This window comes from Microtus ochrogaster, chromosome 1 (genome assembly GCF_000317375.1).
Source record: "Microtus ochrogaster isolate Prairie Vole_2 chromosome 1, MicOch1.0, whole genome shotgun sequence".
Taxonomy (NCBI): Eukaryota; Metazoa; Chordata; class Mammalia; order Rodentia; family Cricetidae; genus Microtus; species Microtus ochrogaster.
The window spans coordinates 24,845,805-24,860,597 of NC_022009.1; the positions used below are offsets into that span (position 1 = coordinate 24,845,805).

At 50.0% G+C, this 14,793-nt stretch overlaps 1 protein-coding gene across 2 annotated transcripts in view; it reads left to right on the plus strand.

The window, feature by feature from the left end:
* Positions 1-560: 560 nt before the first annotated feature.
* Positions 561-14,793, plus strand: part of Tmem63c (transmembrane protein 63C) — a 72,996-nt gene continuing 58,763 nt past the window's right edge. The window contains exons 1-2 of one of the 2 annotated variants that reach the window (XM_026780317.1): positions 561-832; positions 12,065-12,213. The gene's annotated coding sequence lies outside the window, so the exon portion shown is untranslated. The remainder of the gene's footprint in view (positions 833-12,064; positions 12,214-14,793) is intronic. The other variant, XM_005343392.3, reaches the window with a different exon arrangement.

Genomic DNA, 14,793 nt, shown 5'->3' on the forward strand with positions numbered 1-14,793 from the left:
CACTATTATAAAATATTATTCAGTAGTGGCTCCTGTCTCGTTAGCTACTGTACTGAGAACCTTCATAATAAAACGTCTGTTAAATAAGTGAACCCAGACCATGACCCAGACAGAGAGGGAGAGAGAGAGAGAGAGAGAGAGAGAGAGAGAGAGAGAGAGAGAGAGCTGTTACCCACAGCCCTTGTTTTGCATAGTGGTCTTAGGGAAAGGGTAAACACATGGTAACAGCCCCCACTTCAAAACCCGTCTCTCCATCAGGGTGGGCGAGACCCACTTGAGGAGTGTGATCCTGGCAAAATGGACCGGACTCATGCCACTCCTGGGTGGGGTTCAGTTTATAGATCATTCTTCTGCTGAAGGAGTGGGAACTGAGCCTTGCCCGGATGTGGTCCCAGGGTGTGGCATAGCGCTACCTTAGCAAGGCTGAATGTCTCTCATAGCCCCTGTGATAGCTGGGCTAGGTGGCCTCAGAGGAGAGTTTGAGGCATGAGAGAGGGTGGGTGGGTAAGGCAGCTGCCAAGGCCCAGAGCCTCAGTAGCTGCAAACCGCAGCCAGGGAGCGGCAGCCTTGTGCATTCGCGATGGTCATCGTTTCTGATAGCTCCAGGATTTCCAGGGCAGAGCCTCAGTCTCTGCTTATGATAATCTAGCCCGGGTTCCCCTACAGGTCAGAGCAGCGTAGGGCGGGGCCAAGGTTGACTCCTACTGGGAGGAGCCGGGATGCCGCTCCCGCGGTGGTGATGCAGAGAGGAATTTGCTGACAGTCCCTTGCCAGGTGGAGCAGGCTTCACAAGGCCGCGAAAAAGGAGGACCCGCCGGCTGTCTCCTCTCAGGTAAGAGTGTTGACTGCCGCTGGTCCTGGCAGCCTGAGCTCCTCGCCTGGGGCTAGCGGTGGCTGTGAGGGTTCAGGTGCCGTGAGCTTGGGGACTGTCGCTGCTGGGAGAAGGGATGAGGATCCGGGTCCTTAGCTAGGGAGGGGGCAGGGAGGGGTAGCTTGCTGAGAGCTTTCAGCGACCTAGGGCTGGACTGGAGGGATGGGAGTAGGGGAGACTGCGCCACATGCGGCGCACATTGGCTGTTCCCCAGCATGTGTCTAAGGCAGGGTGGGCTAAACTGCCCACTAGGAAGGGCCTTGACTTGGGAGACCTGTCTTCATGGGATGCTGGGATGGAGGTGGCTGGGAGGCTTGCCTGGGGGTCCCTGCCTCTCGTCTGAGCAGGTGGGAGTTCCTCTCAGGGCACCGCACCCCATCCATCCAGGGACTCCCCTGGGCTCTGCTGCCCACGCACTGGGCTGGCCTGGTAGGAGGTGGTGTACTCTACTGTTTCTGTAACCACAGCGTCACTGATGGGCTATGTGGGGGTATGTTTCTAGGCTGGGCGTCTTGAGTTTCAAGGTGGTGGGGCCCTGGGAACCAAGGATACCACCTTTCTGAATGTGTTTTCAAAGACAGGATTTTCCTCCAACTTGAAAGAAAGAAACTTTGGGTTTGGATGAAGGTCCTGGGGAAACTGAGGTCCAGGGGTGCTTTGGCTTGACGGAAGTCACCCCATGTGTCCACAGTGCTGGCCTTCCACGTGTAATCTGACCCCCTCCAGAGGAATGGCGACTAATCTTGCTCTCTAGATCCCTGACTCCCTCTGGGCTGGATCCCCACCCATGTCCCCCACTCCTCATCCCTGAGGAAACAGGGAGTTACAGCTTCAGCAGTCTTGGGGAGCCAGAGGTGTGGATACCCGCAGGGGTTGGAATTGGACAGGAAGGAACTGCTAAAAACTGCTCACTGGGCTGTAGAAGGGGTGATGGGTATCTTTGGGTTCAGGAAAATAGTAAGAAGTGACTTTTAGTGACAGAAGAAGTCCCCCAGTGTTCCCCATGTGCTGGCCTTGATGGAAGGCTGTAGAAAGTTCATAGGGAGCAACATGGTGCTGAGGGGAACAAGAAGATGTCCAGAGGCTGTGGAGCTTGTTCCAGAAGAGTGCTGAAGTCTTTTGGGGGGAGGGGGACACCTCTTCTCTGCTTCCCTTCTTGTTCTTGTCATCTCTGATCTGCGGCCCCACTGCATCTGCTACCAACCTGGTCGAACGTCTCTAGCTGTCTGGTCCTCCTTCTCCCTGAGACAGGTTTTTTTCTCGGAAGGCAACTGAGGCAGAGCGAGAGCAGTGGTGTTTTAGAACCAGAACCAGCTCTCACTCTTGTGCAGAGAGGCACAGAGGGTACTGTGGGCTGCTCCCCACTCCTCCCCTGGTAGCTCAGGGCAGACTGAAGGGGCCTTATCCTTGCTTCTCTTCCTCCCCCCAAGTCCTGGGAGGTGAGAGTGTGGCTGTCCCCTGGAAGGTAGGGTTAATATGAGCAGCACCAACACTCTCTCCTCCTTCAAGGAATGTTTGATAGTTACTTAGTAAGGAAGCAGCTTGAAGGAGGGAGACAAAAATCACTTGGTTACCTTGCCAGCATGTCCCCAAAGGGCTCTACTGTCCTGTGGATCCATCAAAGCCAGAGTCAGGTGTCTCTCCTGTCTGGGTAGCTGCAGCAGCAGCAATGAACTGTAGACAAGGGGACCTGCTATCTCTCTGAGACCCCAACAAGATAAGAGGTTCTGACCAGTCCACATGCCTAGTGAAAGACACTACTATGTGCCTGGTTGCTTTCCAGAGATACTTTCTGGGTACAGAGTTCCTGGAGTTGGGCTCCAGAGAGGGGAGCATGCCTTGGGCTGCTAGGTGGTCACTGGGATTCTCTGGGGTGATCGCTGGAAAGGAGGAGCTCTCTAGAAAACTACAATGGAGTCAGCACTATATGAGGTGGCCATATAGTGCCAGAGAGGAGGACCCACCCACCTACCACTTCCACTGGGACCCTTCCCCAGGAGGAAAGCCATTGTTCGCTGTCTAGGAAGCTGGTGATATGTCTCAGCCTCGCCATGAAAGGTCAGGCCTCAGAAAGTCCCCCATCTTACCTCCGGGCCATCTTAATCCCATGGAAGGAGAATCAGGCCTATAGAACTGAGGGCCTGTTCTGGACTTCTGGACCAAGACTGCTGGAGTTTCTGTCTCGAGTTACCATTCCTGACATCTAGGCATGAACACACCTTCTCCAGATGGGTGGGAGGGCTCTGAAAATGAGTCAAGTATTTATTACAGAAAGGAAGTGTTTTTCTGGGAGGCTCTGGCCTCCGTGGAAGACATCTGTTTCCTTCCTTAACGAAGGACCCATGGCCATCCCCTTTGTATAGGATGTCCCTTTCTCCATGGCTAGTCTAGGGTCTCTGCAGTCTTAGACTGCCGCCCCCCGTCCTACTTCTAATTATACTCTGGCCTTTGAGGACTTCTCTGGCCCCCTCCCCAGCTGACTGATATTAACATATTTAACAGGGTTGCTGCCCAGAGATGCTGATGTCTAAGGGCACACGGGGCTTCCCCATAAGCCTGTACCCTCCTACCAGCATGCCAAACCCACAGACCCTCTACTATGGCCCTTTCTGGGAAGGAGCTGATTGAAGAACCATAAAGATAGTGGTTGAAAAGGGCCGGGAGCTCTGTGCAATAATCCAGGCTGTGGGAATTCATGTGGCATTCAGGCCAAGGGCAGGCTTTCACTGAGAAAAGCTGTAATGGAAGTGCTTAGGGGAAGTGCTGGGCAACTGAGTTTGATCAACAGCTTCTAATGCCCTGTCTTGCCTGACTGGGACCCAGTACTCTCCCCTCCCCCTGTCTTGAGAGAGCTCAGGTTTGAACTTACACACCAGCATACATGTATACCCAGGACTCTACTTTCTCACCCATGAGTTCACAGGACCACGGTGAGAGCTAAGATGAGAACCTGGGGCCACTGATAGGAACATGCGGGCATTGCATGGAAGATGGGTTCCTGTTGTAGAGCTGTCCGGATTGCTTGGGGCTGAGAGTAGCTCCTAGGAACATCTTGAGGCTAGAACTTCACGAGCTGCATCCATGCCAGCTTCTAGTGGGAAGCCAAGCTTCATGCCAGCTTCTCATCCCCGAGTAGCCTGGCCAATTGAGGTGGCCCTGGAGATAGAAGCCTTCACATTGTGGCTGAGTCTTCTCAGGCTTGTGCCCAGACTGATAGACACTAGCCTCAGGCCATGCCCCTGGCTCAAGAGCAAGGGAATCCTAAGGTCTTTGGAGACTCGGGAGCAGTACAGCCCTGTAGTCAATCAAGAAGATGGTTGAGTTACTGATCATGGATCCCTTATTACCTCGGATGTCCAAATGGCAGTTGGCTATAGCATCAAAATGCCGCAAAGAATAGGTGGACATGTACTCAAAGCCCTGTGGGGGGACTGGAGCACGGAGGAACTGTCACATGTGACACAGGATTCGGAGGTTGCTGGGGGTTGGGTTCCCCCCACCCGGGGCTGGGTTCCCACCCGGGGCTGGGTTCCCACCCACCGGCCTTGTTACCCACTCTCTTCATTTCTGTAAGACCAGTCTTCATTTGCAGTACTGGGGAACTCCCCGCCCTGTGTAGAGTCCTCAGGAAGATACAGGGAAAGGAAAAGGAAGTGACTGGGTGGTGCCTGGCCACTAAGTCCCCTTTCCTTGCTTGTCTTTTCATTTCTGAGCCACCAACTCCCTAGGGACCTTTGGGATGACAGGCCATACTTTGGTGACACCATTAAACGTCTAGTGACGGCAGGCCAGCCATGTAAAGTTCCCTTCGGAAGAACCTCAGCTCAGGGTCCTGAAGGTCCGGGAGAAGGGAGTCACCCAGGAACCAGAAGGCATGTGTGTAGCAGGTGGTAGAGGGGTCAGTGGTCCCCTCCTGGCCAGGCTCATGAGTGTCCAGGAGTGAACTAGACCAGACCTGGGAAGACCGCAGATATCAGGTCGGGGATCATCTCTTGAGGTCTTTGTGCTCCGTGGTTTCGTGTGCTTGGTTATTACTGCTGAAATCTCCCTAGGCTCCAGAAAAGAAGAGGACCCAGTGAACCTTCACTCAATAGAGAAGAAAATGGAGCCTGTGGGAGATGGCGTGAGCCACAGCCTTGCATATGTCAAGGGATCTGACTCCATAATACAGGGGTCAGGGGTCTGTCTCAATCATACAGGGCTCTGTCTCCAGTATACAGGGGTCAGGGGTCTGTCTCCAGCATACAGGGCTCTGTCTCCAGCATACAGGGGTCAGGGGTCTGTCTCCAGCATGCAGTCACGTCGGGGGTGGGGGGCTTACCTCTGTCGTGCTGTTGTTGGTTTTGCTGAAGCTGTTTAAGACCCAAGCACTTGGAAGTGAAGGTTGCTGGTTTGTCCCCTTCCCCTCCACTCTGGGCAGGGTGCCCAGTGCTGGGGCAGCTGAAGGACAGTTCCTGTCACAAGAGCAAAGGAGGCAGAAGGATAGGATTCCTTCCTTACCCCCACGTGTAAAGGGTGAAGACCTAGACTTGCTCCTTCCTACAGCAGCTTCTCAAGGTCCTATAGATAGTAGCCTCTGTATGAGAGGGGCAGGCAGAAGAACCCTATCCCAGAGTCCTCCAGTGGGTCTAGGAAAGGAAGCCAGGCCAGAACAGCCCTGGTCTTTCCCATGCTGGGGAAAGCAGGCTTTCAGGCCAGGCTGGATAAGGTGAGGTGCCCCAGGGACTCTGCCTTCTTACTGCACAGGTCAGTTTTGAATTGACCTCTGTCGCGGGACTTCCTTACTGGTCCCAGAGCCTTCCAATTCCCTTCTCTGGAATCAGAACCACTCCTCACACGCTGTGCCCTCACTCAGGCTCAGAGGGTCCCTTTCTGTGTATGAGAAGAGATGACTGATCACCTTGAAGTTCCCACAACCACCTCCCCCGCCCCCAGCTTTTCTTCCTCACCTCCTCCTTTTCTTCCTCTTTCTACTTTTTTGAGGCAGTATCACACTGTGTAAAACTGCCTATACCAGACTTCACAAGACAGACTTGCCCGTCTTTGCCTCCCGAGGACTGGGATTAAGGTTGTGTGTGTTGCCATGGCCGACGCCCCCATATTTTCTTGTCTCCCCTCCTAGTATGACTTTGGCAAAGTGGAGTTTAGAAAGAAGAGATGACTTTCTGACCGATGACCCCAGATCTGTCTCCATTCCCCATCTGTTTGTTTTCCTGCCCTTTTAAGATGCAGTGTGCCTGCCACCTCCTCCACGAAGCCCTCCATGGGTCTCAGCGAGAAGAGGTTTGGAAAGTCTTGCACACTGAGCCTGTTTCTTTTGCTAGGCAGTGAGATCATCCTTTTACTCACCTAGGGTTCTCAAGTCCTACACACACGTATGTCCCCGGTAACCCATGGGGAGGGCAGGGAAATGAAAATAATCATTACATTCCATGACGACGGCAATGTAGAATTCCGCAGTGCGATCTTCTGACAAGGACACATGGAGGTGCACTTGCCTGTGCTTTATGACCGATGGTTTCACGTCTGGGTGTGCAGTGACCTAGAGACACTCAGGCCTATGCAGAAGGTGTCAGTCTCTGGGATATCTAGGGCAGCAACCCCTGAAATGCAAAAAATAGGGTCTCGGCCACCGTAGCTTCGACACTGATAAGAATGGAAGGGACAACCGAAGCTGTGGTGCCTGCAAGTTAGCATAAGCAGAATGGGGAGCTGTTTATCTCATTACTTTATTCTAGTTTGACATTCTTGAGACCCGGTCTTACTATGTCTCTCTGGCTGGTCTGCAGCAATCCTCCTGTGTTAGCTTTCTGAGTGCTGGGATTACAAACATGTATATCACTCACTTCTTGTTGGAGGGAGGGCCGCTTGTTTTTCCTGGCCACCGAGCTAGTATACATCTGAAATAATCACACAGAAACCATATTATTTAAATCATTGCTTGGCCCATTAGCTCTAACTTCTTTTTTTATTTTTTTAATATTTTTTATTGATATTTATTGAGTTCTACATTTTTCTCTGCTCCCCTCCCTGCCTCTCCCCTCCCTCCCTCAACCCTCCCACAAGGTCCCCATGCTCCCAATTTACTCAGGAGATCTTGTCTTTTTATACTTTCTATTTCCTATGTAGATTAGATCTATGTAAGTCTCTCTCTTAGTGTCTACATTGTTGTCTAAGTTCTCTGGGATTGTGGATTGTAGGCTGGCTTTCTTTGCTTTATGTAAGAGTTAGCCAATAAGAAGCTGAAGCTCTAGCTTCTTATTGGCTAACTCTTACACCTTAATTTAACCGATCTCCATTAATCTGTGTATCACCACATGGCAGTGGCTTACTGACTAAGTTCCAGCATCCGTCTCTGGTGGCAGCTCCATGGCTTCTCCCTGACTCTGCCTTCTTCTTCCCAGCATTCCGTTTAGTTTTCTCTGCCTTGCTCTGTTCCCCTACAGCTCTGCCATAGGCCCAAAGCAGTTCCTTTATTAACCAATGAAAGCAACACATAGACAGAAGGACCTCCTACATCAACTCCTGTCTGAAGTTTTTGTTCTGTTTTGTTTTTGAGACAGGGTCTCACATAGCTCAGGCTGGTCTCAAACTTACTAGGTGGAAGCAGATGCTTTGAATATCTGATCCTTCTGCCTCCATTCCCAAATGCCAAGATTACAGGTGTGTGCCACCACAGCCAGCAGGGAATTTTATATTCTGTAAATTATACCTTGAGAAGACTGATATGCCTGTACATATGTGTGGTATGTATGTATTCTATACAGCTATGAATAAATCTAAAAATGGTTGCAAAAGGAGATTGCAGACTAATGCCATCAGTGATGATATAAGGTCAATAAAATTATAAAGCAAGTCAGTATGATTAATAAGGTGAACAAATGTCAGCACCTGTGGTGATCTTTGGGAAATGGAGCTGAGACTTCCGGGCAATGACTTCTGGTTTGTCAGGAACACTTTGTTTCTTACACATGTACACACACAAGCATGCACACACGCACACTCACACACTCACACGTCATCTGAAGGGAAAATTATAGCTTGTTAATATTTGTTAATTGGGTTGGTTTTATTTGCTTATCTTTTCAGTGTTTAAACTGATTTTGTTTTCAAAGGAAAGGCACCAACTCCTCCCAGGGAGGCAGAGTGGGGTCCTGGAGGAGGTGACCACTGAATGCTGCAGGAAGAATGGGTGAGGCAGGTTTAACCCGTGCAGAGAGCTGGGGAAAGGAAGTGTAGGGTGTCCCAGGCCGGGTGATAAAAACATGCAGGCAGCGTTGAAATGTTTGATGAGTCTCTCTCTCTCTCTCTCTTTTTTAATATTTATTATGTATACAATATTCTGTCTTTGTGTATGTCTGCAGGCCAGAAGAGGGCACCAGACCTCATTACAGATGGTTGTAAGCCACCATGTGGTTGCTGGGAATTGAACTCGGGACCTTTGGAAGAGCAGGCAATGCTCTTAACCACTGAGCCATCTCTCCAGCCCTTGATGAGTCTCTTGTATTTATGGAGTGGCCCTTTCTCCACCAACTTCCCTTTCTCTGTGATTTCAGCACTTCTGTATTTGGGCTGTGTGCACAGTAATCACGGTCCTAGGAGAAACTGTCTTGTGTAATTTTATGACTTTAATTCACTTATTTCAAAGATTTATTTTTAATATGTGTGTCTGCCATGGGGGGCATATATATACATGCACACGGTGTCTGTGAAGTCCCAAAACTTCTAGGGAGTTGTGAGCCACCTGATATGGGTGCTGGGAACTGAACTCGGGTCCTATGGGAGAACACGCATGTTCTTAGTCACGGAGCAATCAGTCCCTCCTTCCCTAGTGTGATACCTTTTGAAGTCTAGCTGACCTCGTGAGGGCTGGTAAAGCAGTGAGGCGAATAGAAGCCCCACGTGAAAATGAGGATCAATACAGAGAACCTGGAGTTTGCCATGTGCAAATCCATTTGAAAGCCAGCTGAAACAATAGTTTTCTGAGAAAATGTAATTCGTTAAACCCAGAAGAGCTGGAAATTCAAACAAACCAATAATTACGGGAAGAACCAAGTCCTCAAAAAAAACTAAAAGAGCCAGGTTTAGATAGTGTCTGTTGACCCTTCAAGGACCGGGTAGTGGGAATGTTATTTAAGTACCACCACCCATACTGGTCTTAGGGAAGAGATTCCAGGCCCTTCTGTGAAACTGGTACCATGCTGATAACAAAGCACAGGACAGCTGGCGTGAGGCACACATTCTCATAATTCACAGATTAAAGAGCAGAATGAATGTTCATCTGTGAGTATTGGTACAAAACATGGAAGCTAAATAATAAATAGAATCATGCAATATTGTATTTTATTTACGTATTCTTTTACATTTTTAAATTTTTATTTATGTTTTGTATCTATATTATTTTATATAAGTGCTCAGCCTGTACACTGGCTTGCCAGAACAGGACATCGGATCCCATTATAGATGGTTGTGAGCCACCACCATGTGGGTGCTAGGAATTGTACTCAGGCCCTTTGGAAGAGTGGCTAATGCTCTTAACCTCTGAGCCTCTCTACAGCCCCCTCTTGACTAATTTTTATGATGAATTTAATTTATGTATCTGAGTGTTTTGCCTGTTTGTGTGTGAGTTATCATCTGCATATGTGGTATCCATCAGATACTAGGAGATCAGAAGAGGGCTTGCCTCGGACTTGCGTTACAGATGGTTGGGAAACACCAAATGCTGAAAACCAAACCCAGGTCCTCTGCAAGAGCAACATGTGCTCTTAACCCCAGAGCTGTCTCTCTAGCCCCTATTCCTGATCTTTTAAGACGCGATTTCATGTAGCCCAGGCTGACACACTACATATCCCATGAGGACCTTGAACCTCAGACCTTCCTGCCTCTACCTCTTGAGTGCTGGGATTATCAGCAAACACCATCATACCCAGTACAGGGTCTCAAGGGTATATGATAAATATTAATGTATGTATTTGCTTTTTAAAAATTTTTTTTTGTTTTAGTTTTGGTTTTTCGAGACAGGGTTTCTCTGTAGCTTTGGAGCCTGTCCTGGAACTAGCTCTTGTAGACCAGGCTGGCCTCAAACTCACAGAGATCTGCCTGTCTCTGCTTCCCAAGTGCTGGGATTAAAGGCGTGAGCCACCACAGCCAGGCTATGTCTTTGATTTATTTTATTTTTATTTATTTATTTTATCTTTTAAATTTTATTTATTTATTATGTCTTTGATTTTTAATGTGTGTGTACACATGAGTATTTGTGTGTATGTGTGTGGGTGTACATTACATCCCCAACATGTTCTATGCCTTTTACCTGAAACATGATGTACTCTGTGCTGGAGAATGTTTCACAAGTACTTGAGAAGTGTGTGTTTGGGAACTGCTGGATTGGGGGAGGGTGAGTGGGAGGAAGGAGAGGATGAAGGGGAAAGAGAAGAAATGTCTGACCTGATGGCAATAAAGAGTTCAGCTCATATTGCCCAAACTAAAGGATTTAATAATGGACAGGGGCCAGAAATGAAATAGATATAGTGGTGTGTCTGAAAGGGTCATTGTGAAACCCATCCTGAAGTTTTCTAGATAAAATAATGAATAAGGCACGCTGGTAAACACAGTTAAAATGGTGATTGTGCGCCTGCCATCTGTTGTGGATGCAGAGAAGCTGGCAACTGCCTGTGCTGCTGGGGCTCTGCAAACCCCTTCATTTTGCAGGACAGTCGGGCCTTGTATATTAGAATGTAAGCGCTGCACACCCTTCAACCCAGGGTTTTCTAGAGCTAACCCCAGAAATGTTTATTGCAGCTTCTTGCATCAAGTGTAGGGAAACAAACCAGGCATGGATGCATGCAGCACTTACAATCTTAGCCCTTGAGGGACTGAAATAAGAAAATGGCCAGTCCAGGGCCAGCCTGACCCACACAGCAAGTTCAAAGCCAGACACAGTCACAGGAAGGGATGGAGGGACCACCTAAGTGTCCAGCAACAAGGTTAGACTCATGTGACATGCAGGGCTTGATTCAGTGGAATACTGTTGAAAACTGAAGATGTTGATGCAGAGATGTGTGGTGTTTGTTAACGAACAAAGCAAAGGGTGGCAGGGACACAAAGGTATACATGAAGGTGCACCTTCATCCATAGATGGGGAAACGTAGAGAAAATCACAGCAGGGACATTAACTATCTTCATGTTCAGAGGTGCAACAGAGCCCTGGGAAGGCAAGGGCAGCGTGCCCAATTCTATTTTCATTGTGTAGTTACCTCAAGTGGACTCTTTCCATAGCGTGTTGTTTTCGGAATTTAAAAGGAATATTTCAGAAGAAATCACTTGTAAAGAGAGAAAGCTATGTAAAATGTCTTACTCTGAGCTTCCTTCTTTTTCTTGCTTGGAAGTTCTGGGGAATCAGACCCGGGACCTTCTGCATTCTGGGCAAGTTCTCTGCCACCAAATGACATCCTCGCCCTGAATTTCCATGCTAAGTTCCCTTTTCTGTGGGTTCGTCTCCTCTGTTATTGGCAATGTCAGATGTGGAAGGGTCCGTAAGAGATCGTCCCTCCTTTCATTTTGTTCATGAGGAAAATAAAACCTGGAGATGTGTCATACAACCTGCCTAGAGTCCCTGGCTAGTCTCTGCAGACTTTGGGCTCCCCTGATGTTGTTTTTAGGAGAGGGGCTGAGGATGCCATGCAACTTACAAAGCCTCATCCTCGGCCGTATCTCCCCTCTCCCAGTGTATGCCATGAGTATTTCTCCCCATACCTCAAGATGTGGACACACAGATCCTGAAGCACCTTCCTGGACATTTGTTCTTTGTGGGCCAGGCAGGGGCCCTGCAATAGGCATTTCAGTAAGGTCTCCTCAGATGACTCTGACGGAAGAGATGGCTGTGGCTCTGTGTACCCTCCTTTTACCTCAGCCCTGCTGCTTTACTCTGTATCCAGGCTGAAGCTCCCATCCCTGCCATCTACCTCTGCCCAGCCTGGATGGCTCACTCAGGTCATGTGTTGAGCACCCATTGGCCTCTGAGATGCCCTTCGCCCTACCAGAGCTCTCCCCAGGATGGCCCAGTGGAAAGATGCTGACCAGCACATTGTATCTAGGAGGGACCTGGCCAGCTAGGGCTCGGGGAGGAGCTGTCTACAGAGGTCTGGGATCCCTGCCTGCCTATCCTGAGAGTGTTCTGTTGTCCCTCTGCCACAGAGCTTTGAAGGAACCGCTTCTGTGGTCAGGAACTGGTGAGACACCGCGGGGTCACCTGGAAGCACCTCTTCCCAGGGACTGATCGAGAACAGAAAGGCCTTGGAACCTAGCCTTTCAGCCTGAGCTCTCATCAACACCTGCTGCCCTAGGTAAGTGCCCCTAACTTCATCCCACAGCCCTGGCACTGGGCCCCTCACCCCATCAACCTTGGGAAATGTGGCCCTTTGGTTGTCTCAGCCTGCGGTAGGTCAGTCAGCACTTGGGGAAAGTCCTGCATAGACGTCTTTAACCACAGCCTGGCTGGCAGGGGCAGCAGGGACTTGAGCCCTCTGCACAGGGCACTATCTCAGGGGGCTCAGGCTCCTGAGGCTCGAGGGAAAGCTGAGATTGTGGGCAGCTTGTCCTCCGATCATTGGTCAGAGCTCCTAGCTGGGATCTCTGCATGGAGGGTCTTGCCCAGCTGCTCTGGTATGGGGAGCAGGCTCAGGACAAGTCTAGCAATGCTCTTCCGGGTGCTCCCTGACTCTGGAAAGGATTAAGACAGATAATATCTTCAGACCGCTGGAGCTGGAAGGGATCTAACTGAGCTAATCCAACTCAATCCCTCTTTACTTCTTGAGCACCACTTAATATCAACAGTGAATCCAGATGTTGGCATTGAATATCTCAGAGGAATCAGGTGTAATCTTGTCAAGACCGCCCAGGAAGCTTTCTGTTTCAGCTGCCTCCTTCCTGCTGGCCTCAGCCCAGCCTCTGCCCCCGGGTACTTTTCCTCTTCCCTACCATTATGATCATCTCAACCAACCCACAGTCCTTTGTCCGACGCCCAAAGGTAGGATGTGTTGAGAAGCAGGTGAGCATCGAGGGGGAATCTTTCTTCCCTATTTTAGATGTGAGAACACAGATTGGATCTTGGAGAAAGGATGCTGCAGCCCTGGAAACTGTAATAGGATAAGCTCTCTCTGAGAGCACCTAAGGCCTCTTCCTTCATGAAGGAAAAGGCTGCCTTGTATGGGCTGTGGTCCAAGAATACTGAAATTGTTGTTGTTGTCCATTAGGGTCATCTTATATCTAGTTCCTTTTCTATGCCAAGTGCTCAGCGTTCCTGTAGCCCTTACGACTTTCTCTTCCTTTCTCAGGAGAGCCCCGCAGGCCAGGTGGCCTGGCAGCAGGTAGCACTTACTTTTGTCCCCCTTCAGGTCTCGAGATGGCCGGGGAAAGCACTGTGACTATTTTGAAGGCTCTGCAGCCACCTGTCAGCCTCACCGTCTTTGTGCACCGCAATCTGTAACCATCAAACGGGGGAACCAGTAGAACCCCAAGGTTACTGAGGTTTAAATAGATAAATGCCTGTCAAGTGCTGGAAGCAACCTCTAGCATTCTGTAAGTGGCCATCATAGTAGCTCTGCTCATTACCAAAGCCTGTTCTCTCCCAGTCAGGCTCAGATGCTGGATTAACTTCCCTAAAGCCCTGAGTAGCCGTCTGACTCCCGGGGCATACAGTCCTCCATGGCTCCCTGTGGCCTGTACCCTAACCTGCCCTTTAAGGGCCTTGAAAGCAGAAACTGCATGTATCGTACTTACATTGTACACTATAAGAAATAATATTAATGTCTATTGAGACAGCATTTTCATCCTCCAGGGGAGAAGGGTGCACTGAATCCCCGGGAGTAGGGGTGTAACCATATGCATCCAGCTTGATGGTTTAATTCAAGCTCTGCCTCTTACCCACAGCCATGATGTGAGCAGGGCTGGATATGGGCTGGACTGCAGGTTCCACTGGATAAGGGTGGCTCTGGTTTCATCTGGGTCTATGAGACTGCAAGTACAGTAGCCCTATTCTAGATTCCAGCCCTGTCCATATCAGAGTGAGGAGAGGTCAGCTGGCCACTGCCCAAACCAGGCAAGGAGTGCAACACTCCTTCAAGTTCAGGCCAGGCAGCAGACATGAAGTCATTGTCCTTGGCTCCAGGAGCTCTAGGCGGCTGGAGGTTGGCCCAGAGCACACCAGATCAGCACCCTGGACAGAGCACGCTGCACCTTTAACCCTGCATCCCCACGGAGGAGAGAGAGGCTGTGCACCAGGGAGGCCTCATGGTTGGTGGAGCAGGGCAGAGCCACATTTAAAACCAAGCTCATTTCCAAGTGCAGAGGCGGGGGTTAGCCACGACCATGAACTTTTCTGAGTCTCTATTTGTCCACTTGTAAAATGGAGAGAATAATCCCCCCTGCAGAGGGTAGAGTCCACGGTGAGTCAGCCAGCCAGCGCCCTTGCACAGGGCCAGCTTCATTTCAGTCAGACCCACAGACGAAGATGTTCTTCTCAGTGCCACGTCCTGCAGCCTGCTCACTTTCCCTCAGTACAATGTGCCTTGCAGGCTATGGGCTCCATTCCAAGATGACAGACGACAGTGGTGGTTTAGACGGGGGCGAAGGAGGATCAGCCCAAAGCTTCCAAGATTCCTGGCAGGGTGAGAGGCAAGGAGGGAAGTGACACAGATCTGTCTGATTTTCCCTGAGATTTCTCCACCGGGAGCCTCAGGCACTGCCAAGCCCCAGGAAGAGAGGGTGCGGTGCCAGAAACTGAGCAGACCAAGCGGTGCGGTTCCCGCAGGGCAAGCTTTCCTCCTCAATGAACTCAACAGTTGAATGCTTGGGTTCTGGGCCCAAGGCTGAGCACTGAAGTCAGAAGCATGTCAACTGGACATGAGTCTGTCTTCCTAGGCCTT